This window comes from Chlorocebus sabaeus, chromosome 23 (genome assembly GCF_047675955.1).
Source record: "Chlorocebus sabaeus isolate Y175 chromosome 23, mChlSab1.0.hap1, whole genome shotgun sequence".
Lineage (NCBI taxonomy): Eukaryota > Metazoa > Chordata > Mammalia > Primates > Cercopithecidae > Chlorocebus > Chlorocebus sabaeus.
Window position 1 is genome coordinate 14,412,965 of NC_132926.1, and position 25,057 is coordinate 14,438,021.

The 25,057-nt window shown below is 41.9% G+C and overlaps 1 protein-coding gene across 11 annotated transcripts in view; it reads right to left on the minus strand.

Annotated features, from left to right (window-relative positions):
• Nucleotides 1–25,057, minus strand: part of TENM2 (teneurin transmembrane protein 2) — a 702,758-nt gene that overhangs the window by 252,187 nt on the left and 425,514 nt on the right. The gene's annotated exons all lie outside the window — the stretch shown is intronic.

A 25,057-nucleotide genomic window follows, 5' to 3' on the forward strand; every position in this document is an offset into this window, starting at 1 on the left:
AAAGACAAAGTCTGTCCTTAGGAGGCACCCCAGAATCAACCCAAATGTGAGAATGCGTCTTAAAATTAAAATACTGATGTAGGGAATCTCTCACCTAAAAAGTCATCAGTTTCCAGACTAACTCTATTTTCTGAATTCATTTACCCTCTCCTCTCTCCTCCCTCTTACTCTATTCCTTCCTGGGACTTCCTGAGCAGGAGTCTGAATAAAACTGCCCTCCTCCTCCACCCCAGGTGGTCGACAAGTCAATATCTGCAGTTACTCCAGCTCAAAACTGTCATCAACAAAAGAGATCCAAGAAGAGAGTGAAATTCAATCCTTTTCTCCCCCTAAAGCTCATTTCCCTGGAAATACTTATTTCCTTATGAAAAAAAAGAAAGAGGGGGAAAAAAGAGCTCACAACACCATGTTAAAGCAAATGCTTAGAAAATATTTTTGAAACATTTGGAAGTAATTTCTATTCACAAATTATCTCCATTCACAAAATGAAAAGGCAAATTATGTAAGCTGGATAAATTCAGAGAGAGAAAAAAAATCAGACTTAATGTGGAGAGGAGAAGAGGAATAGGGAGAAAGGGAAAGAGAGAAAGATTAGTGATTCTTGCATTGCTATAGTAAGGAGAATTTTTTAAAACAATTAACACGTATGAACCTATGAACCCCACAACAAACTCCAAGATGTTGGTAGGCAGTTAATTTCTCCATTTTGCCAGAAGATAAAGTTTCAGCTTAAACAAAGACAGCTCTTCTGTTGCCCAACAGTGGAAGTGCAGAGGCCGGAAAGTACGAGGTGTAGAAGAGGGAGATATGAGAAAGAGCAGATGTGAAGATGGGGACGGAACAGAAGAGTCAAGAAGAAAGTGACAGGAGAAGGGGGCCTGAAGTCTCATCTGACATCAATGATGAGGGGCAAAAATGGCATGAAGATCTATGAAGCCAGCCTCTGTTTTGTACTCCTGACATATGAAACCTCTTTCTCAAAGAGCCACAACTGAAAAAACAATCAGGTTATTATTGAGCCAGTGAAGCCCCTTTACTCTCAGGAAGGTGACCTGCAATGGCCAAGAGACTCCAATCCTAGGCTAAGTGCAAGAAAATGGGCCCTGAGCATCCCAACAGGACATCCTGCTTTCCTTGTAATACTTCTTTCTTTCCCCCGTACAAATTAAATAGTCACAGATGTTATTCAAAGGTGATCTGCTAGCCACACGCTGTAAGAGACTGACCAGCCACAGCCAGAATGGGGAAAGTTCACCACACAAACAGTGTCAAATAAAGTGAGCAAAGGGGCCGGGCGCGGTGGCTCACGCCTGTAATCCCAGCACTTTGGGAGGCCGAGGCGGGCGGATCACAAGGTCAGGAGATCGAGACCATGGTGAAACCCCGTCTCTACTAAAAAATAGAAAAAAATTAGCCGGGCGCAGTGGCGGGCGCCTGTAGTCCCAGCTACTGGGGAGGCTGAGGTAGGAGAATGGCGTGAACCCGGGAGGCGGAGCTTGCAGTGAGCCGAGATTGCGCCACTGCACTCCAGCCTGGGCGACAGAGCAAGACTCCGTCTCAAAAGAAAAAAATAAATAAATAAATAAATAAATAAATAAATAAATAAAGTGAGCAAAGGACATTTGTGGAACTCAGGTCTCAATGGTCTGCCACAAAGAGCTCCATGTGAACAAGTTGGCCAATCTAAAAATGATAGCCATTGTCTTATTACAGGTCACAGCACTTTATAATTTTCCTCTTGTTTATTCTTAATAGCTCTGCAAAGGTGAGCATTATTATCCTCATGCTGCCAGTCTAAAATGATAACGTGAAACTCAGGGAGGTTTAAGTGATATCCAAATTCAAACCTGGATCTGAACAGATCTGAAGCCCACATGCTTTCCACCCCTGTCCCCTGCTTCTAAAATCAATCATCAATTGTCTCTACTTCCTTTCACTTTAGTGAAATGATGAGTGGTCCTTCTAGCTGACTCAGTACAAAGGAAGTGAAGAAACCTTGAGGGGCAAGAGAAGCTGCTAACTGGTCAGTGCAGATCGTAAGGACCAGAGCAGGGTGCCTTCTAGGAGACGAAGCCCATTGCAAGGTTGAGTCCCATCCTGGGTGGTTCAGTGTGGCGATCCTATGAGGTCAACTCTAATCTCTTCTAACAATCATTGAGCACTTATTTTATACCAAGTACTTTGCAACAAGCTGTGCATACAACATCTAATATAGTCTTTGCAATGACTCTTGGAGATGGGTGCATTTATTATTACCGTTTTATAGATAACAAAACTATTTCAGAGAGGTGAAGTAACTTGTTCATAGTCACGCAGTCACTAAGTGGAAGAGTGGGGATTCCAGCATCGTTCTATCCGATTCCAGAGGTTTTGCTGTTAGCTACCAAGCAAGCTGCCTCCTTCACCTCCCACTGAGAAGATGCTTGGGAATTATGATTTCACTGCTCATATGAGGTCAAGGCCAAGAGGCAGTAAACGTGGTTTCTGAGTGCCAGCTCCACAGAATCTATGTTAACATGGGTGTTGGAATTCGGCAGGTCTGACTTTGAAGCCACTCTTGCTCTTCACTAATTGTTTTACTCTTAGTAAGTTATCTGATTTATGCCTCGGTTTCTGCATCTGTAAAGTGGGAATAAAATGAAGATAATGAATGCTCCTTGAAATGTTGCAGGAACTCACTATGAAGCTGTTACTTTCGGGAAGAAAAAGTATATACTATTTGTCAGATAAAATAATGGAATGATAGTAAGACAGAGTTGAAGGCCTTGGGGACTCCCAATGGGAGGTGAAGGAGCATTATGGTTCAGTGCACAGGTGTTTTGTTAGGGTAGTTCCTATCTGTACAACCCTGGACAAGCTGCTTAACATCCCTAAGCCTCAGTGTCCTCATCTGTGAAATGGAGATAAAAAGAGTACAATCCCATAGGGTTGTTGAGGGTTAAATGTGTTGATGCAGGTAAAGCCTAGTGACCAGCATAGAATGAGTGTTGCATAAATGTTATGATGGAGGAACCAAGGCTCTGGAAAGGTGCATGCTTGTCCCTGGTTGTAGCTCGAGTTAACAGTGCAGAAGGAGGGGAATACAGCCCTCTTGATTTCGAGTTTGTGCTGCTTCTCCCCGGCGATGCAACCTTGGGCAAGTTACTAAAACTTTCTAAGACTTGGTTTTCCCATCTGCCAAATGGGAACAATTCTTCTTATGGAGAGAAAGACGAGGGATTCAAGGAAAGCCCTCAGCTCGAAGCATTATTAATGTTCACCATGTGTTAGCTGCTATCATGGTACCTTCCCTTTTGATCTGAAGGACAGGTTTTTTTTATCCCCAGGAACGAGGATGAGAAAAACTGGAGGAAACTTTTCCTCATGGTTGTTTGCTGACTCAGAGAAGGAGTGGGAAACATCCACCACAGAAAAGAAGCAATCATGAAGTGGACAAATCCCAAACTCAAGAAAGCCACTGGGGAGGCACCACTTGAAGCACTCTGGTCTCCCAAACTAAACAGACTTCTCCTTGAGGCACAGCACATGAAATAAGTGTCTTAGTCTTCTTTGTGGCGTTCTTTCTCTTTCTGATTCTAGAAGCTTCTGTCAGTTCAAATCAGAAGCACTTTATTCTCGTTCTCTGCTGCAGTGCCGAATATCACTGTGGAAAGAGCATATTGTTTGGAGTATGACTACCCGGGTACTGGCCCTAGACCTGCTATTTGCTAGCTGTGTGTTGTGGACAAGTTCTTTCCACTACCCAGGACTGTTTCTGCCATTGTAAAATGCAGCTAATAATGCCTGCTGTCCACCACAGAATCGTGAGGTGCCTCTCAAACATAAAGCATGATTTGTTTTTCCCCATCATTTCCTGCACTGTCTGTCTCCAGTCAGGAGGAAAGGGGGAAACTGTGCTATTGCCTACAAAAAGCAAAATTTCCCTCAGTCTTCGGTCCTTTACTTGAGAGGAAGCAGCTTTCCTTTCCATCTGTGGTCCTGCTATAGAAGGAGGAGGGTAGCAGAGTACTGGCTGATGGTAAGAGGCTACTTACGCTGTTTTATAGCAGGAGGGATCAGTTACGGGCTTGTTTAGCCAAAGCAATGCCTGCAAAGCAGATGAAGCTTCACCAGCCTACACAGATCAATGCCAGGCTCCCAGCGGCTGATCCAGGCCAGAGGACAGTGTGGAAACAGCACTTCAGTCTCATGAACTGCTTGGCTGGAAATGGCGCCATTATGCTCCCCAAGAGCCCTTCCTCATCCCTGGGGCTGTCAGAACAGAACCACTGTCACTCGTGAGACCCTGGGCAGGGGTTGCAGGCAGGAACCAGAGCCTCTCATTTTCAAGTCATTTGCCTTCAGTTTGGGAATCCTTCCATTTCATTGTTCCATTAAGGGTGATTTCATCTTTTAAGTGAACTTCAATGAATGATGAAATAAAATACTTTGCACAGATGGCCCTGCATTTGAATAAGAGGAAACCATTACGCCTAGTGCAGAATGAAGTGTTTTATTTGCGTTTCTAAGGCAGCAAAGAAAGCCTTTGTGGAAATTTTTTCTTAAACTTTAAGGAAATCAACTTGTCTACCCTTATTTGGCATTGATGAGCAGGAAACCTATTATACCAGAGATGAAGATAGCTGTGGTTAAGAGAGTCTAGATGATAATTAAATGCAAGGACTCAGAGGCCAGTCCACTTGGGGCTGAGACCTGACCCTATTACTTACTAATTACATAATTTGGAGAAGGTCACCTAATATTTTTGTGCCTCCATTTCCTATTCTGCAAGATAGAAATGATAATAGCACCTATCCCATGTAGTGGTAGTAAGAATTAAATGAGAAAAATCTATATGAACTGCTTAGCATGTAGTAAATGCTCAAAAATATTAACTATCACCATTACTATTAAGATATAAAGAAGGATTTAGAAAAATCTTGTATTATGTATAGCCAAATTGCCCCCCTCCTTCATAAATGTTGAAGTTCTAACCTCCAATAGCTGTGAATGTGACCTTATTTGGAAATCAGGTCTTTGCAGATAATCAAGTTAAGATGAGCTCAATAGGGTGAGCTCTAATCCAATATGACTTGTGTCCTTATAAATAGGGAAAACTTGGATGCAGGGACAGACATAAAGGCAGGGAGAATACCATGTAAGACTGGAGTTGTGCTGCCACAAACCAAAGAACTCCTAGAAGCCAAGACAGAAGTCCAGAACAGACCCTTTCCTAGTGCTTTCAGGGAGAACATGGACTAGCTAACACAGCGATCCTGGACTTCCAGCCTCCAGAACCATAGGAGACAATAAATTTGTGCTGTTAGCCCCTCAGTGTGTGGTCCCTTAATATGGTAGCCCTTGCAAACTAATACACTCTCTTTCAGAGTGCCACACTGGACAAGTATATAAGAGAGATTTCCTAGAAGTAGCTGTTGCATCTATTTCCAGAAAAGCAGAAACTTGCCTTTTTATTTTTTTGAGACAGAGTCTTGCTCTGTCACCCAGGCTGGAGTGCAGTGGCATGATCTTGGCTCACTGCAGCCTCCGCCTCCCGGGTTCCAGTGATTCTCCTGCCTCAGCCTCCCGGGTAGCTGGGATTACAGGCATGTGCCACCAGGCCTGGCTAATTTCTGTATATTTAGTAGAGATGGGATTTCACTGTGTTGGCCAGGCTGGTCTCAAACTCCTGACCTCAGGTGATCTGCACGTCTCAGCCTCCCAAAGTGCTAGGGTTACAGGTGTGAGCCACCGTGCCTGGCTGAAACTTGGCTTTTGAATATTCAAGTACTGTAATCAGACACTGTTGATTTTTGGAGGCATCAGACAATTCCAACCCTTGTTTCCCTTATCATCTTCAAAGGGTCTAGAAAAGCTTTCCTAGGTTATTTTGAAACAAGGGATAGACGTGTAACACAGTTCCGATTAACAAGATATAAGTAAAATTTTGCTGGGATGTGTATGTGTGTGTAAGTATGTGCTGGGGGCTGGGAATGGTTTAGACTTTTTCTGGTAAGCGGGGCAAAGAACTTGAATCTTTCTCCTCCTCTATCTCCCCCCTTTGAAGCTCGTGGATGTGATATCTGGAGCTGCATCAGCCATCCTTAGATAATGAGGCAGCAAACCCAAGGAAATAAAACCAAAGTGCTGGGAATGGCAAAGTGGAGATGGGAAGACCCAGTGTCCTGGATGGCATCACTGAGCAGCATAAATGTTGCCAGGGTTGCCAACCCTGGATATCAAGCTAGTGAGGTCAGGAAATCGAGCCTCAATATAAACCACTGTTAGAGTTTTTTACAGTTGTTCTAGAAACACTAACTAAAACACTGCCTTGACTAAACATCCTCAGAAGGACTTTGGAATTGTCCCCTCACCTTCAGTTTTTTTTTTTCTTTCTTTCTTTTTTTTTTTTTTTTTTGAGACATGGTCTTGTTTTGTCACCCAGGCTGGTGTGCAGTGGAATGATCATGGCTCATGGCAGAATCAACTTCCTGGGCTCAAGCTATCCTCCCACCTCAGCCTCCCAAGTAGCTGGGATTACAAGTGTGCACCACCACACCTGGCTAATTTAAAAAATTATTTTTTTGTAGAGACGGGGGTCTCATTATGTTGCCCAGGCTGGTCTCAAATGCCTGGGCTCAAGCAAGCTTCCCACCTTGGCCTCCCAAAGTGTAGGGATTACACGTGTGAGCCTCTGTGGCTGGCCTCACCTTCAGTTTTGAAGTGTATTTCATTTTATCTACCAATTCCTTCAACCTGTTTCCCATCTTCCCATGTGCCCTGACATGGATTGTTTTACAATAGAGTACTAGCTAAGGAATGTGTCATCTTTCAGCTCTCAGGACAAGGCTGATGGAAAGCTGACCAGTCTTTGGATGATCAGAGGGACTGTACATTTCTTTTCTTAGAAATATTGTTATTAGGGGTGGTTCTGAGGATTCCTGGGGCTTGGGGGATGGGAACACATAAAGTCAAAGTCACTCAAGCATATATTTACAAGTTGATGGCAATACACATAGTAGTGAGAACGTAAGCTTTGAAGTTAAACAGAACTGTATTTTCAATTCCATATCCTAACCACTGACTATGCATGACTATGCATAAGTTATTTAACCTCTCTGAATCTCTTTCTCTAATTATAATTAGGAATATTGAGTCACTGGGACATTTAGGTCAGATATTAAATGTGAAGTTTCTGCACATAGTAGGTTTTTCATATGGTTGACTTTATTATCCTTTTAGAGGAGAGAAAAACCAGTGAGTCACGCTTTAGGAAGATTTACATTCAGGGGTACTTCTCATTATACCTCTTCAGTTGAACCCTGTTTACGCTGCATAGAGCTGAAGCTGACCAGTTCAGTCAAATAACCTTTTGGAACTTAATCCCACAGCTTGTTTCTATGAAGGGGACTAAGGACCATGAATACAAAAATAATCACCAAGAGGAATGAGAGGCACAGAGTCAAAGATGACCTACACAGGGCAAGATAAGCTCTTATTTTAGTTATAGTGGTAAAAAAGAAAAAACATATCTGAAGATGTAATTATAAATCAATTAGAGCAGGAATTTTCAGCCTTGGCACTATTATCATTTTGGGTCAGATAATTTTTTAACTAGGGGCTATCCTGTGCATTGAAAAATGTTTAGCAGCATATCTGGTCTCTGCTTGCTACCTACTAGTAGCATTTCCCAGTTGTGACACACAAAAACATCTCCAGACATTGCCAAATAAATGTTCTCAGGGCTGACGTGAGGGTGCACTGACTTAGAGAAAAGGGCAGAATCCTGATGCAAGAAGAGAATCTTGCTGGGTGAATCTCACTGGAGACTATCTGCACATCATTCCCAAAGCACTGTAATCCTGCATAATGTGCAAAATAGCAAGAGAGAAAAAGAAATAACTTTGCACATCTTAGGGCCCTGACCACCTCATTAATGAGCAAAGGCTGAGGCGACCGGTTATTACTCTATCCGGACTGCAGAACAAGGAGTGATAATATTTGGACTATTTCATCAATCTGTGCCAAGGACCTCTTCAAATCAAGTCAGCTTAATGGGCAAAATGTTTGATATTCTGTAAAAAGACCTAGCGGGTTCCCATCCATCCTTTTCACACAAAGTGCTATTACAGCCAAAAGGATCACTGCAAGAGCAGTTATGAAAAGGAAGCAGAGCCTGAGAAGGAGCCTCATTCCATTTTTTAATAATGCCCCCAAATTGAATATGTGGAGGGGCATTTGTTCCTAATACATGGACAGTGCTTGCCAAGCCCCTGCTCATCTCCCAAACGGAGACTATAAAAGATCTGCTAATCAGCGTAGTTGCAGAATAGGAGTGTTTGCATTTGACTCTCATTCTCTACGACTTCCAATAATTTTCAGGGCTCTTCCCCATGAACATCTCTCCTTATCCTTCATTATCATTTACTTACAAAAATGCAGTCTTAGAGTTGCTACTCATTTACACTTCTCTCAGGATCTTTTTGGGAGCCCTTGGTCTGGAGATTGTAAAATACTGTACTAAAAGATGCTGTTGTATATATTATGAAGCTCTGAAGAGGGCAGAACTTGAGGGAGAGGCTGCTCTGCATGAAAATATTCATACACATTATTTCATTATACACTTGAGAAATGACAAGTTGGTTTGCAAGAACAGTGTAAGCTGTTCTCTTACAATTTTACCCATGGTTAAGAGCCTGTTCACTTTATTCCAAACTCCACTTTAAACTTCTCCTGGATGTCTTACAACTCTCACGCAATCTTTGTATTCCCAAGGGCGGGTTTCCTTTATATTTTAAAGAGGCTTTCAGAGCGTTGTCAGCTATAGGACCACCATTAGACAATAACACTATAGCTATCCTATGATTATTCTAACCTGGCTGATAAGTCAATTACATTTAAATGCCATCGAAAATAACTCCCCATATGTATGTTGAGCTATAGACTTGTCGGGAATGCACACCATAATTAATTCTTCCATAAGATGTGACATTCCTCTCCAGTAACTTCTCTCTCATGGCAGGGAAGCAGAAGGAGGCTGCAGGCTGCAGGGATGGATTCATCTCAGTATCACGGTATTGCCTCTCTTGTGGGCTGAAGTGAAGAAAGCAAGGGCCTGACCGTGGCCTTAACCTAACTGAGCTTAGAAATGGTTACTGATGTAGGATTCCCTAAAGACCAGCATCATGGCACAGGGTCAAAAACTCCGCAGAAATGGGATGTCTGGCTTCACGGCCAAGCCCTATCTCCTGCTCCTCTGCAGCAGAAAGGAGACTTGAAAGATGAGAGAAAGGATGAAGATTAAAAGAAAGCATAGAGACATAATTATCTCCCAAATTTAGGCTCATCCTCACAGACAATCCAGATAGCAAGAACTAAAGTGCCTTTGGGGCCTAGATTACCTTAGTTAGTTTGGAGGCTAATTCTAAATTCCCCAGGTGAGCATGCTATTTGATGCTTTCCTCTGGGCTCCTAGCATCTGACAGGGTATTTCATGCACTTCAGTCAAATGTTAAAGCATAGAAAATAAATCGAGACTTCAGTGTGGTGGAGAGAGAGGGCGGGGGAGGAGGGCAAAGGCTCATTCCCTGATGTCTAGCCCTCTCTGCCCAATCCATAAACCCATAACTAACTTCATCCATCTCACCCTTCAGCCTGGTACAGTAAGTCAGCCTCATTTGCGGATATACAGGCAGATGCATTAGAGTTTAAACCTGCTCATAGAGTGAATATGTAGCAGATTTATCATAATTTCAAACCTGCCTCTACCCAACTGATCAAAAGGCAAGTTTCTTCTTTCAAGATTTTCATTTGTAAGCTTCGCTGCTCCAAACCAAAAAGGGCAATGGTACAGACTCCCAGGACCACATCCCACATCTGTACAGGCAAGTGCCTTCAAGACCCGGAGTCTGGTTTTCTATTCATAAACGGGTATGCTGAGTCTTAACGTATATTCCAATGACTCTTCTTGGTTCGCCGAATTTGCAGTACATGTAAGCACTATGTTATGGAGGAATTTTGTTAGCCTTTTAGAGTCTAGTTTTAACCCAATTTTGCTCTCCTTTTTCTCTATAGACTTCCATACAAAATCCAAAGTGAATGCCTCAGAAGGGGTCTTGATAGGTTTTATTGGATCAAAGGCCCTCTCATAATAAAGAAATCGTGCAGAGATTTACTGAGTGCATTAAAAAAGAATGGCTTCTGGCCAGCCTTGGTAGAATTACATACCAATAAAAAATGTTTTGGCCAACCATGCTTTTAGGGAAGTGAGTGGTGATTTAAAGATATGGGGTAATTTTTAATTTTTCAGTTCTCCCATTATGACAACAGAGAAACTTCAAGGCCATATGAGGTACTTCTGTCTTCTTTGTCTTGGTAGTCGACACAAGACAAATTGTATCACAAATCTGTCTTTTCTTTGGAAGAAATCTCTTGCAGTTCACTCTGAAGCTCTATTTCCATGGCTTCCCCTTTCATCAGGGCCTCGCCAACACACACCCACTGATTATTGACAGGGCCTTGGGAGGAGTCTCGCTGTCTCCTGTCCCATCTCCCAATCTATCCTGAATCCTCAATCAATCAACAAATAAATATTTATGGAGCATCTACTAGGTAACTGACATGATATCATGTCATAATTTTATCATATTATACTCCTGCTTATGAACTTGAAGCACCTCCCTATTGCCAAATTAATCAAATTAAACCTCCTGCTAGATTTCAAGGCCATCTATCATCTGGTCTTGCTCTACCTCTTCCACTATTTTTCACTGCTCTTAGCAGGCGTCCCTCTCCTTATCATACCCTATTAATTCTGGCTTCTCCTCTTACCTTTCCTGTTGCTAATTCCTCCATCTGGAATGATTCCTGGCCCATTCCTAGTTCAGTTTCTAACCCTCTTTGCAGGTCTGGGTCAGCCTAGAACCTTCTCCATCCAGTTATCCTCAACTATTCCAGCCCTTGGGGGTTTCTCCCTTCTCTGAACTTCAATAGCCCAATTGCTGAATTGCAACTTAGCATCTCTGCATATTTTCTCTTGAATGAATACACAAAGAACAAGAATAATATTAAAAAATCAAGCCCTACTTTAAACTTTACATAGAGTGACTATGAAAAAGGTATTATCACTATAACTGTTATCAACCATTTCTTATAGTTGAAAAAAATTCAAGGCTCAGGAAATTTAATCGACTTTCCCAAAAGCACTCAATTAGAAGTTGAGAGTTGAACCTAACTTCTAAACTAAATTCAGGGTTTCGTCACTGAACTACCTGAATACCCAGATAGCTCTTAAAATGAGGAACTGTTAAGACTACAAATCAGGTCTTCTGAGTCAAGTAAACAACCATCCTTGAAGTAGATATTTTCAGTGAGTCATTTGTTTCAGTGGGTCAAGAAAGGAATTCTGTGTTAAAGTGTAGAAATGAGAACCTATCTCAAGTTGATAATCAGCTCTCACGTTGAGTGCCCTTCTATACTGAGCCCCCTCACCTTTCTCAGATCATGACTGAAGCTCATCTTTGAAGACCCCATAGTCTCCTTGGTCCCAAGGGGCAGGGTGGTGTAGCACCAAGCTCACATCAGCCTCTCCAATACACATCTCACTCCTTTGAAAAAGGAAGGCCTGGCTGGGCGTGGTGGCTCACACCTGCAATCCCACCACTTTAGGAGGCCGAAGTGAGCAGATAACCTGAGGTCAGGAGTTGGAGACCAGCCTGGCCAACATGGTGAAACCATGTCTCTACTAAAAATACAAAAATTAGTTGGGCAAGGTGGCGGGCGCCTGTAATCCCAGCTACTTGGGAGGCTGAGGCAGGAGAATCACTTGAACCCAGGAGGCAGAGGTGTTGTTGCAGTGAGCCGAGATCATGCTGTTGTACTCCAGCCTGGGTGACAGAGTGAGATCACATCTCAAAAAACAAACAAACAAAAACAAACAAACAAACAAACAAAAAAACGAAGAAGAAGAAAGAAAAAGGAAGGCCTGGAGTACACGTGCTGATTTGTGAGTTCCTGAATTGGGAAAAACTCAGATAGCTGAGTGAGCTTGAAATTAAAAAACAGAACTTCATACAATCTTCAAAAGAAATACGCTTGGGCCTGTTGATGAGCAGAGGTGAGTAAAAATAAAACAGCCGTAACCACGACCCCAAACTATCCTGATTTCTTCATCCCTGGCAGGCACCCAGGTGGAACCCAGCTGAAATTGCAGCTCATTAGCACGGACAGATAGAAGTTTAAGGGAAAGTGTGTAGTAAACAATGGTAATCCCGACTTAAGCAGGAGAAAGCGACCTTTCTCTCTTCTCTAAAATAAATCGCTGTTTCGGGCAGCACGTCGCTGTTTTACTATTACTGGTTAATACGACCGCAGGCAGAAGATGCAGCTGTGGCTCCGTGAACAGGCTCCACAGTCAGGCTGAACATAATCCCTCATGTAATGAAAAACCTATTTCTATTTCTGAGGCCTCACTACTCTTCATACTGAAGAGCCTTGTGCCTGTCACACATTTATTGAAGCTTATTACTCATCTAGGCAGCGGGCCCCAGTTAGTATTTGGAATTATATTTTAAATCACACTTTTTCTATTATTTATTTTAGGATTCCAAGGCTATGGTGAAAGCGTGTCAGTGTTATTCTCAATGCACATTCAAAGGCATTAAAGCCCCAAATCAAAATTCTTTTCTACATGGAGAATCTATATGCACATGTGGAAAACCTTCTGTCAAGACCACACGACAACTCTCCCGTGCTAGAACCTCAGGACCCTTCCAGAGTCACGTGGTTAAGGGTAGGGATGTGAAGTCTTCCCATTCAGCTTTACGGTAATCTTTTCTGGGCTACCGGCTTTATTCCTCCCTCTCACAACATGCTCTTTTCTTTGGCTTTTAAAGATAAATGGATAGAGTCTCTTAGGATGCTGGGGACAGGGCTGTGAACAGATGGGCTAAAACTGTAGCCTCATCATCCAGTAGAAACATAAGAACTGGCTTAATCTAAGTCAGAGGATTTTCCTAACTGCCCACAAATCTTGAACTTCTGTTTGTTCACGAAGCCAGTGATGGGCATGTGGTTCTCCCTTGTTCTGTAGAAGCCAATGGAAACCATAATTCTCTTTAGCTATGCATTTGGCCTCCTCTTTTTATATTCCCGGGAATATATACCATATATACCACAGTGATGCAAAGGAATGCTTCTCCTATCTTTTCTGTCTTGTGCATGCTTGCTTTTTCTTATGGTACTTATTTTCCCCTGCACACAAAAAATACTTTCTGCCATTAGGGTCTGCACCCCACTTGGCCTATCATGTGAATGACAAATTAGGCAGCACTTGACACCATTATCTATACAATTCAAATAATTCTTTCTATGTTTCTGCAATTCACACCTGGTAACTTTTCATGTTGGGGGTCTCTCTCTACATTTCTACCAAGAATTCCAGACCAGCTCTTCCAACAAAATCCTACTGTATAACCGTCCTAGTAAGTGACTTTTGAAGGGCATGATAACAAGCCAAGAGCCACTTTAGTCCAATCTGGGTATCTTCTCAATCAGCCGGTTTTTCGGTTTTGTTGTTTTGTGGAATTGTGGGAGACACAGGTACAGTAAAGTTTTTGGTGAGGGGTGAGGCAGTGGTAGCGTGTTATGAAGAAAGAATTATAAAGGGCGTGGGAAAAATTAGCAAGGTATTCAGACATGCAATTATAAGAGTTCAGACTTGGCTTTCATGTGATCTCTGTATCTTTTTTTTTTTTTTTTTTCATGTTTTGACAGCATTCTCCCTGGGTGGGGTACACAGCTTGTTTAAGAAATCCCTTAGTCATACAAACACGACAGACAGCTCTTTTTCTTCCTTCAAGATGCATTTACTCACAGATCATTTCATTGTATCCACTCTCCTATTTGCCTCTGACATTAAAACAAGTCATTGGTGTTTCACTACAATATGGATATTACCATGGGTCAAGTGACCTTTCTGAAAAGCTTAATTCCTGACAGTTTTGAAGAAAAGAATAAAACACTATGCAATCAGCACTCACATTCCCAGAAAAGAAATACAGACATTTTCTCCCAGACAGGGCCAAGTCCATGAGACCTTAGGCAGCACCTTCAACCAATGACCTTCCACCCAAGGAACCGAGGGCAGAGGTGGGGATGAGGGGATGGGGACAAGAGTCGGAAAAAATCACAGATCCACAGACTGGTAAATTTTTTAAAAGCCTAAAATGAAATTACTTTATTATTGTTTATGTATATGACTTAAAAAAGTTATATGACTTAAAAAAAATTAACCCTGACAGAGCAGGATAAATCTGGACTTCCCCTAAGGCTATTTAAAGGTGGAGCATATAGGGGAGGAGAGAGGAGGAAAAAGAAACAGTGGCATCCATATCTGTGCAAATGAAAACATTGTGAAAGATTAAATCTTTGGAATCAGTACTAGAAGTTGGTTTCCTGAAAGTCAAACTAAATCCACCCCTCCAAATATTTTATTAAGATATGCACATATTAAAAGAGGTTCCTGACTGGCACTTCTGAAGCAGGGTCAGTGGGGATAGTGGTGTGTGTGTGTGTGTGTGTGTGCGCGTGCATCCCAAATGGGGGTTGACCTCCCTTCCCTTCTCTTTCACTGCTCCACTCCCAAGTCCCCACTACCATTAGCCATGGCCTGGGCATATCTATGTCCTGGTCTAGACCAGACCCTGTCCCATTGGGATTAAGAGACTCTCCTAAGTGTGGGCAGTTCATAAATCCACAGAATTTGATGGGGAGCTAACATTGCAGGGTAATCTCAAATATCACTACTGGATCTTTCTTCACACTATGAAGTTAAGCAAAGTAAGGCAGGGGAAGGGTCTGGTATAAAATAATTCTCCTCCCTCATGTAGATTTTTTAAAAAATCAGGATTGAAAAGAAGATGTTCAAGAATGCCCTCGCTTGATTAAAAAATAGACTTGCTCTCTGGCTTCAAGGATCATTCCAATGACAACACACTTGAAGACAAAGGCGATTTGGAACCCCCAACTTGCTATGCTCTCTGGAGAACCAATGGTCATGTTCAATCTTTCCATCTCTTACATCATTTTCAGTAGCAAGGGTTGTAGCTGAATTACATGGAGATCAATTAGACACAACAGAAGATAAACCACCTCTAGTGCAAAGTGATTTTGTAGCATAAGTTGTTTCTCGAGGCCCTCCTTCATACTATACTTGAAATATAGATTGATGTTCAACATTAGACACATTACTCTCGTCTATTAGGCAAGAGTCTGCTGTGTCTATAAACTCAATTTCCTTTATCGTGGTAGCTTTCTGGTTTATTTGGATAGATGTTGAGTTGCCCACTGTTGTTTATCTAAGTAGTTCATGAGGGGACTGAAAGTTTAATGATGTAAGATGAGGTGGCGAAACAGCACCTCCAAGCAATTCACAACGATTGCTTTTCATCTCATTACCTTGGTTGGACTTATAGGTTCAAGAAATTGTGCAGAAGATATTTGTAATTTGGTACGCTGGGTGCCATTTTCCCCTCCTATTTTTGTCCTTTAATTGTTCCATATTTTATCCCGATTGATGTATGGCATTTCCTAGTTTCCCTTGCTAGTTAATGGTTCTAATTACTCTATTCTCAGCATCTTATGCCTTTTTCTTTCTTCTTGACTTAATTTCATCCCACCCTTTTTGGTATTAATTCCTCTTTCCTTGGCTCTTGACTCTTCACTGTTACGCCAGCTTTTTTGTGTGCGGGTTTTTTTTTTTTTTCTTAAAAACTTTATAAATTTAAACTCGGGAAAAGATAACGTCATCATTTGATGAAAACAGACTGGATAAAAATAGACACAAACATCCTCAATTTCTTATTGCACATTGGTTAGACCTCTCTACATATCCAGGAAACAAAAAGGATGGCTGATCATTGATTTATACCAATCAGGTAATAAAAAGCTTTTTAGTATAAAAGCTTCTGTTCCCCTGACGGTCCCGGGAAAATGAAACTCAGATGCCTTCTATCGCTGCTGTGTATGCCTGATTAACACCAGGACAGGAGATGCTCATGCAAGACATAACTTACCCCAGGCTTTTTAAACTTTCCTGGTAACTGCACTGTTTCATTTGTTGCTTTTTGGGATCTGGGTCCAGGAAAAAAATTTCAAGTAAAAATGTCCTGGATATTAAGGCTGGCCTGCAGATTTCAGCACACAATGTGACCAGCCAATCACATGCCAAAGTCAAATTTCTTGCCCAATGGAAAAGCATTGAATGAATATACAGGAACCTATTCAAGTACATTTAATAAATTGTAAATCAATTAGCATAAGAATAATATACAGAGTAACAAGTATTTTCTTCATGGGAAAAAGAGTCTTAACTCACAATTCTCTCGGGATTCAGGAAGTCTACAAATCTTGTTACTAAAAGAAAGTTTAAACACACTACTCTAAATTTAGCTAATGTCCCAGAAGTCTATGTTTGTAAAATTTGGTGCATAAGGCAGCCTTAAAACCAGTTTCAAAGATGCATCTAATTCAAAGGCACACTGAACTTCCTTGAAAGATGTCATCTTGTTTATCATGGCCTAAAGAACAGAATGCATTTGACACACTGCCACTGACCTTTCCCTGTGGAATATAAGCAAGTCTAATCTAAACTTCATTAACGTGACTTTAAAATGCTCGTGGTGTAATATAAGTAAGCAAACTGAGAGAATTGCATCATGACTGCAAAGGCAAAAGCAAGGTAATATGCCCTTCTTTTATAAAGACAGAGTCCCTAGGGGAGGGCCGAACATGTTTGCACAAATCTCCACACAAATGACCTAACTCAACTGAAAACCCATCCCAAGGGAAGGGCCTTCCCTAATAACTGCAAAGAAAGTCATGATGAAAGAGATGTAAAGGTTGGAGGCAAAGTTTCTCCTTTCTTCTCATCCATAGCTTTGGTTTTCAGAAACAAACGAAAAAAAAAAAAGGCCTTTGAAAGATGACACATATTATGTATCTAATAATTTTTCTCTCTTTCCAAGAAGGGAAGATAGTATTTTCTTTAGCAAAACTCTTCTTACCAACATGTAGCTTAGTGCTGTTATATTTTCTGATACAGTGTGATATTTACTTATTAATGCCAGAAGGCTGATGACATAAAAAGCGAAATTAGCAGAACATGCAATGCATTATCTTCTTTTTTATGGTAATGTTAAATGTGTTAATACAGTTGATGGACTATTTGCTCTCTGAATGCAGAGAATCTTATTATGAAACATCAATTTAATAAATGACTTGTTTGATAAGAGAAGGGCTCAGGCAAACATTCTGGGTGTCTATTCTTAATAATAAAAACATGAATTTTCTATAAAAGAATTTTCAATGGAGGACACAAAAAAGTCTGGTTTTAGGTGACCTTAAGAGAAACATGTATGTTTTAGAAGTTTGCTTTGGGTTAGGTTTCTGTTGTATGAGGCTATGTAGCTAAGAAAGGCATTTCAGAGCACAGAAGATTCTGTGTGGGTTGTGTACACAGACCTAATTTACCATATAATAGTTCTTTACTTGGTGCCTTGTAGCGATTGCTTTCTTTTCTTAGTACATCCTCATTTACAGAGAAACAGCCAACAGACTTTTAGATTTATGCCATTATTTGCTTCTTCACCTTGAACTCCAACTAAATTCTGCTACACTTTTGTAATATGAGTGCCAAACGATGGCCTTATGCCAGACACAAACACTTCCCAGTTTCTCTCAGCCAGTTCTCTTGATTTCAGGAAATCACAGATTCCTACTAAAGGGCTTAAATGTGGTGCTTACATGGCCCCCTAACCATTCCTTTGCCTAAGTGCTTTCTAACTCAGAAGTGCAATTTGGGAACAGAGGCAATTACCATATCAAGAAACCGAAAACCTCCCCTTACATAGGGGAACAGTGAAGCTAGGGATCGGGGATTCTGGGTATTTGGAAAATATCTTCCATAACCGGTACAACTCAGATGTAACCCTAATCAGCATTCATTAGTTCAACAAATATGTACTGTTGCCGACGAAGTGCTGGGCAGTGCAAGTCACTATTTTGGGCATACTCTTCTCATTGGACCTGGCTTAGGTGTGCAGTGGCTAGTACAACAATCACCATAGCTCCATTTAGTTGAGCTTCTATTGTGTGACAGGTACCACCAAGTTCCACTGACTATAAGATTCAGAATTTTTAAAATACTTCCACAAGTCTGGGATCAGAATGCACCTTATAATTGGTGTTGTATTACAGGGCCTTTGTGACCTACCTATGCACATGGTTGTTACATCAATCTAGAATGCCTATGCCTATCTCTTTCCAAATATATAAAATAAAAATTACAAATGCTAAGAAATCACGGCATAGTTTAATTGACAACCTCTTTCCCCCTTAGGGATGCACAATGAGGATATTTCTTATAATTGATGACATACTGGATTTGAAGAAGAGTTGCATGCATCTACCATTTCAATGAACGCTTGAGGCATCTTTACAAAGTAGGAATTCTCCCCATTTTTCTGATGAGGAAACTAAGGTGCAGAGATTTTAAATAGCAAGCCCATTGTTACATGGACTTTATGTATACAGGCCAGACTTCAAACACAGCCCTCTCTGACACCAAAGTCCATATACGTGCTTTCTATGACATCAGGCTGCTTCTTGTCTAATTACCAAGGCAAAGCAAGAACCTGAAGTTGTGTTCCAGGTGAAACACAGAATGAAATAACAGTAATTTACAGTCCATTAGAAGTTGTGCTCAGAATCCTCAATCAGGAAACCCCAAGCACAAATAAATGAACCAAGAAAAGACTTCAGAAATGGAGAATTTAAAAGCATGCTGTGAAAGCTGAAGGGCCTGTTGGCTTGGCCACTACCCAAAGGAATCCAGTCAAATAAGTAGGGTGTGCGAAGAAGTCAACACTGATGTTCTAGCATCCTATTACTGCTTCTGGACAGATTACTGCTAGAGAGATCATTGTTACAGACAGAAAGTCCGGGGCAAGGCTTGAATGGTGATTCAGGGATAGTAGGTGGAGAACTCTCCATATTCACTTACTCAATGTATACTCTGTGGAGGCATGAAGTCCTGGACTGGCAGACCCACTATCGTTTCCTTGGCGCCCTTGAGGTGCGCAGGGTTGTGGCACCTATCACTTCTCTCTGGTTCTGTATTATGATGTTCTACAAAGTCAAGATCAAAATCTGCTTCCTGGCTCTCATCGCCAGCATCTGCCCACGAGGGCGGGAAAGCCCTGCGTTGGCCAATTATCCTGATTTCTCATGGGAATCTCGGAGAGGAAAGCAAAGGCATCTCCCCACAGCTGCTGACCCTCCTGAAGCACTTCAAGTCCCCCAGATTGCACAAATATGTTTTTAAAGAGGTCACATCCTCTTCTGAAGCAGAGGGATTCATTTTTTCTGAATGTCAAACACAAGGTACAAATATTGCCACATGGCCACTAGGTGATGGAGGCCTAGCTAATGAATGATGTAATTTTCTTTCCATAAATTGACAGGCCCTCTGAAATCAGATGTGCAGTTATGAAATGGCAGTCCCTCTGCCAAATCAGATGTGCAGTTATGAAATGGCAGTCCCTCTGCCAAAGACTCACCAGTGTGTAAGCACTGACAGGACTTTATTATCAGGTTAAGAGCACATTAGCATATCTATTAGATAAGAAGTCTGCTACTAACACTGGCATAGATAATATAACTGGGTCTCCTGACTTACTTGTGGGCAGATCGCTTTTTCTCAGTTTGACCATCTGGGCCCTGGGAGTTGGGTGGAAATGTTATTTGCTGGACTGTTCAGATTTAATCATTAGCATTTTGCCCTTTAGATGTGGGAGGTAAGTACACAACTTGGAATTCATACAGGAGGATGAGGTTTCCCATCGCTCCAGATAGTCAAAGAGCAGTGAGTTGGAATGAGAGGGCTGACATTTTTCCTAGTCTGCGCCCCCACAAAAGATGCCAGGCAAGTGTACCATTCTCATCATTTTCTGTCATTTTCTTTATGTTTTCTCCAAACCTGCTCTGTTCAGTGAGATGAGAATACACAAAATAGCAGCAGAGAACGCAAGATTCATCAGCGTGAGTCTCAACATATCAATTTTCAAGTGTAGCAACTTTAAACACATGGTAGGCTTTTAGTTTCCATAGAAAATAATCTCTCATTGTTTTCAAAAGAAACTGAAAGCACCCCAAATTACCACACTTTTAACATCCTGACATGTTGATGGCCCGTGTTCTTTCCAGATCAAAGTCAGAGTGGCAGAAGACAGAGTGTTGAGCAGCTAACTTCAAACATAGTATTTCATATTTGGCAGGAATTACTGTAGTGAAAAAAGACAAGGTGACTTTCTAATATATATATATGTATTTTAGTTTGGCAGAGATCTGAAGAGCTAAGAACTAATTTAGGATGACATAAATGTTCTTATCTTTCTCTCTCCTGCCTTCCCTTCCCAACCCCATGAAGTGTCTTTGGCAGAAGCTCAGTGTATGTTGTGTATTGTTTTAGCTCAGGGGTGACAGTCTGAGTCCCATGTCACGCCGAACTCTTGTGTTGACTCTCGCCTTAGAATTTCTAAGATTATCTGGAGTTAAACAACAGAGTCACACATGAGAGGCATCTTTCTTCCTTGATGTGGGGTAGCCCCGCAAGAATTTTGATGCCTTTTAAGGAAACTAGATCTATTCCAATGTTAACCTAGGACAAGAAAGCAATGATGTCATTCCATGACACAGCACTATTACAATCTGTTGGAAAATCTCAACAAGGAAGGCATCAGAAACTGAGTAACTTCTAAAAACCGGTGATAATTTTCCAGAGGAACCTGGGATAATCAAAGATTGAGGACAAATGAGTACTAGGCAAAATGGCCAGGCAATTCCACTCTATCCGTGGATTGGAGCACTGTTTCAAGCAGTCTAGTTAAAAGCTATGCTTTCAGGATGAAGTGTCCCAAAATTCCTAAAATTTTCCTTGGAAAAATTTATCCTGTAGAAAGCATTTAAAGAGAAATGTGACTTGCTTTTACTACTTTTTGGTTTGGGCCAGAAAGTCAGATGCAATTACTCATTATGAAATGGAGTTGCAGTATCAGAAAATGTCAGTCACCTGCTTCATTGACAGTGGACATATGGTTGGACTCTTAAAGATAGTTGGAAAGCAATTTTTTGTAATAGAGATGTGACACCCTGAAAGGTATTCTTAGGAAATAAGTTGTAACGTAATCAAACAAGGGTTGACAAACTATGGCCTGTGGACCAAATCCAGGCTGCCACCTGTTTTTGTATGGCATATAACCTAAACAATGGGTTTACATTCTAGATGGCTGAAATTTTTTTAAAAGAAAATAATATTTCATAACACATAAAAGTACTTAAAAGTCAAAAACCAGGCATAATTAAAGTTTTATGGCTGCACAACCACGCCTGTTTGTTTACACACTGTCTATGGCTGTTTTTAACATACAAGAGCAGAGTTAAACAGTTGTCACTAAGTAGAACATGAACCAAAAATATTTAGTCTCCAACTTTTTGCAGAAAACGTTTGCTGACCTCTGTAACATAAGACAACTGGAAAGCAGAAATAAAATACTGAGGAGATTCAATACTCTATATTCTATAATATAGAATAGCTTCTATCCACTGTGTTAGAAGATGATTCAGGAAGGAGGAACCAATTACTCTACCTTGCTAAAGAGGGCAGAACTAGATAAGGTGAATTAATGCTACTAACGAGACCATTTATTTCAGTTTCATACAGTATGTGAGACACTGGTTAACTGTAATCTTGAGGAGAAAGGAGTGAAGAGAAAAACCTTCAATGAGACATCAAGAGACCAAGGGCCTAGTGCTTGCCCTGCAACTACCTACCTAGCCAGGAGACTTTAGACTCTCTGGGCCTCAGTGTCAGTGCTTGTCAAATGATCATAATATGCAGATTTTATGGGGATATGATCCAAATTGAATAGTTATATAAAAGTGCTTCAAATGGGCTGGGTGTGGTGGCTCATGGCTGTAATTCTAGCACTTTGGGAGGCTGAGGCGGGTAGATCACTTGAGACCAGGAGTTTGAGACCAGCCTGGCTAACATGGCAAAACCCCGTCTTTACTAAAAATACAAAAATTAGCTGGGCGTGGTGGTACAGATCTGTAATCTCAGCTACTTGGGAGGCTGAGGCATGAGAATCCCCTGAACCCGGGAGGCAGAGGTTGCGGTGAGCCGAGATCATGCCACTGCACTCCAGCCTGGGCACCTGGGCAACAGAGTGAGACTCTGTCTCAAAAACAAACAAACAAACAAAAAAAGTGCTTCAAATGGAAATGCTTCTAGTTCTAAACAGGTAGAAGGTTCTAACTAGTGATAGCATACTATCAAGATAACACACCACATCTAGTATAAAATAGGTGAGGTTGGTTATAAAATACTTTGGTTACATGATTCAGAAACTTAGGGACTTCTGGTGGTGCAGGCAATGAAAGTACTTGAGCTGCCTAAAGAAGAAAGACACCTTCCTGAGAGGAAAGTCTCTTGCGTTTCACAGAAAAATTCTCCTAAACCAGTATTCCCTAGGAATTGTTTGTGCCAGGGCCTGAGTGACGCACAAAGTGGTCCCCTGGTGGTTCATGCAGCTTTTCAGAGTAATTTATTCCAGGATGTTTGTACACTGAGAGAGTTTGGCACAGAGAGGGTCTGATGGAGGAGCAGATCGTAAAAGTTCTCTAACCCCAGCTGTGTGGGTAGGAACTGGGCATCTTTGCTGAATTGGTAAAGGCCTGGGTCTTCGAGTTTGCACAAGGGCTGGCATTCTGCTTTTACACTCACCCACAGGCCTGGATCTATGGAAGAACTTGTCAGGGGGCTGAGCTATTCCAAATTGCTCATTTCTGGAAAGTCTTCTTTCTTCGGGTTCGAACATGCAAGGATGATAATTTCACTTATTTATCACAGTGCCTGGCAAGCCTGAACCCACTGCCTGTCCATAAAGGTCGTGGGGCTGATGCATCAGTTTCAGGACCTGTCATGTTCTAGTGGAATGCAGAGTCATGTGTGAACCAGAATGGATTCAGCCCTTAAAAGCACCGGTCTCCTTAACAGGAGGGCCTCGGTTTTTATGTTGTCTTTCTGCCCTTCCCTGATAGCTTGTTTTCCAGCTGGGCACAATCATTGGTTCTTCCAAAAGGCACTTTTCTCTGTGTTTGCAATGCACTGTTTATGCCCCTGCAGCTTGCTAAGTAATAATATACTGCTTTTCATCTTCAAAGTGATTTATACACATTAATTAATCCTCACCATACTTCTGAGTTTCTGCACGTAAATAATCATCCTGCTCCCATGATGTACTTAGGAAACCAAGACCCAGAAGGCAAACAAGTTTGCCAAGGCTAAGGAGAAGGGAGTCACTGGGGCCAAGATCAGCACTTCAGATCCTGACCCCTTACCATGCTTGCAGACCTGCAGTCACCTCTGGAGAGTGGCTGAGAGTAGCCCTATAGCTGCATGCTCACTGCCATCACTGCAAGGTAAATTGGCCTATTATATCACTCATTTTGTGTCGTAAACTATTTTCTGATACTCCAGGGTCAAAGCATAATCTTACCTAAAGAATACATAATAAGAAATGATGGATTATGAATTAATAAATGATGCTAAGATGCTCAGGTCCAGCTTCCAGCAGCCTGCAGACTGAAAATAAACGTATTTCCTAATCTATCATTTACAAGTTACATACCTGATTAAAACATTAAACTCTTATTGTACGGTTTCCCATGTACATGATTGCCCTTACAGAAAGCTATTCTATTTTAACTATCAAGCCCCATAAATCAGGCAGTAGCTATCTACCTCTCTCTTGCAAGTAGAGTAGAAGGTGCACTGGGGATGCTATTGGCAGAGGCAGGCAGTACCTCAATTTCTGTATCTGGGATCCCAGTGGTGCTCAGTGGCCTCGCAGAACATTAAGCCTGAGAAGTAAGCGCATGAACCCTTTCTGAAGTTTCTGACACAAAGCCAAATCATGAAAAGACCCCGAAGGCACATTCAATTTGCTTCCACGGAGCCCCCTGAACAGCCACCTGCGGAAGCACACAAAGCTACCTTTAGCAACACACAAGGGTCTACTCAAGTTATTCAACGGGGCAACAGATATCCTTCCGCCTTTCTCAGGTCAATCCATTACTTCATCCTTCATCAAGAGGTAAGTGAGAAGAAGACATGACTTGAAATTAGGGTTGGGTGGGTCTCAGGCCTCTGTTCTGGTATAGAGCTGTGGTTTAGAGTGCAAGCTAGACTTTTGCAAAGCCCCAGATGAACACGGCACCTTTCCCTGGAGGGTCAGTTTTCTCACTTTGGGAGGGCATTCCTGAGAAATGCAACTGGTAAGGAATATAAATGCTTATTTTTCCATATTAAGACAATCATAGCTATAGTGTGGAAGAAGGTGAAAAATTTATGTCAATTGTTGGTTCGTATTGGTCTGCCTTAGGCAGGGCCCCAGATCTGTGGGGGTGCACAGTCATGCCCCTTTGCCATCAGGCAAGCTTAGGAGAATGGGGCCAGTTCCTTCTTTGGCAGATACCATGCTTGCTGCCTGGGGATGAAGGAAAGTGTGGGAGCCCCCAGTGCTGAGGGAGAAGGGAGGGTTTATGCGGAGGGAAGCGGCAAGGCCAACACAGTCAGGGTTGCCTTTTCTTTTCTCTTAAATGGGAGGAGTTTCAGCATACGTGTTGGGAACTGTTTTGGAGTCAGCTTCATTGAGCTAGTGTTTTATGGGTTTGCTTTGCAACATGGCACAGCCAAACTGGGCAGGTCTCTCATAGCTGTCCTGAAACCAAGCCAGAACCATCAAGTGTTTCAAATAAACTTTAACAAACATCACCATGGCCTCTTCCTAAGCCAGGAGATCTGCCTTTGGCAGGCTCCACTGACAGAGCAGCAGCATTGGGGCTCTTTGTTGGGGCCAGGAACTGTGAGCAGGCTTTGTGTGCAGCCCGAGAAGCTCTTATGCACGTGGCACCCTGCCTCTGGGCGCTCAGCATCTGCCACTTTCCGTGGTGACGTGGC